This window comes from Tiliqua scincoides, chromosome 3, assembly GCF_035046505.1.
Source record: "Tiliqua scincoides isolate rTilSci1 chromosome 3, rTilSci1.hap2, whole genome shotgun sequence".
Classification (NCBI taxonomy): Eukaryota; Metazoa; Chordata; class Lepidosauria; order Squamata; family Scincidae; genus Tiliqua; species Tiliqua scincoides.
The window spans coordinates 223160624-223161872 of NC_089823.1; the positions used below are offsets into that span (position 1 = coordinate 223160624).

The 1249-nt window shown below is 47.6% G+C and overlaps 1 pseudogene; it reads left to right on the forward strand.

Annotated features, from left to right (window-relative positions):
• Positions 1-651: 651 nt before the first annotated feature.
• LOC136646611 (5S ribosomal RNA) lies at positions 652-768 on the forward strand (annotated as a pseudogene).
• Positions 769-1249: the final 481 nt, after the last annotated feature.

The following is a 1249-nucleotide window of genomic DNA, read 5'->3' on the forward strand; positions in this document are numbered from 1 at the left end:
GGCATCACCCATACTGGAGGCCAGCGTGTCACCCCTATGGCTGACCTCCTCCCATACAGTGGGCAGGGCCACACCCCGGGTAATGGGTGTGTGAATGTACCATCACCCTGCCCCCGCTGGTTTTTTGGGCTGTAACTTTTGATAGAATAGAGATATTTCGACATGGTTTGTTTCATGATGGTATTATTCTAAAATACCAAGATTTTAAAAATTTTGTTGAGTAGTGGAGTCACCCCCCTGTGTGCATCACCCAATGAGCCTGTACGGTACACACCATCCTAGCCAAGTCATTGCCTGCCAGCACAGTTAAGTGTGTGCCAGGGTTGGGAAGAAGGTGGAAGGCGGGCAGAATGAGCTGGTGAGAGGGATGAAAAGGACAGCAGATTAGGACCGGGAAGAATGCAGGTTTACCTGATAGTGTCTGGGAGGCTTTCTAATGCCCAGGGAGACCCCATATGGCTTCTCCAGACCTCAGAATACCTTTGTATGTGACCAGAGAACACATCCAGTCCAGTGGTCCAATTTGACCCAATCAGCAAATTTGCTTATCAGTGGGATCTGATATTCACGGAGGGTCTGGGAATGGATCCTCCACAGATATCCAGGTCCAACTGTATATTCATATCAAATGAAATCAGGTTACCTGATAAGAGCAGCAACTGTTACCCTGCACTTGCCTGATCTCATCTGATCTCAGAAGCTAAGCAGGGTCAGGCCTGGTTAGTACTTGGATGGGAGACTTCTTAGGAATACCGGGTGCTGTAGGCTTCTACCATAGTCTTTCGAGACTGAAGGTTGCCAACCATTTTTTACCTGATAAGAGCAGTTGAAACTACCTGGTCATCTCACCCTTTATACCATGAGTGTCAAACTCATTTCATACAGTGGGCCGAATAGCATTCATGTTGCCCGATGCGGGCCAGAAGTGATGTCATGAAGCAGGAAGTGATGCCATTAAGCTGGTTGTGACCAGAAATAAGCTCTCACTTAGGAATTCATTAGCTACAATGACAGAACAGTCATTATGTAAATCTTGACCATATTTTCAAGATATGGGAGAGCCCAATTATCACAAAGGCTTCCCTTTCAGCAGTGACACCTCAGCACAGCTCAACAGCTGAGAGCAGCTGATGTTGGTACTTGGAGAGCTCAAGGGCTGAATGAAGAGCTTCCGCAGGTGCATTTGGCCCCATGGCCTTATGTTTGACACCCCTGCATTAGACCAAGATAGATTCAGCACCTGGATGGC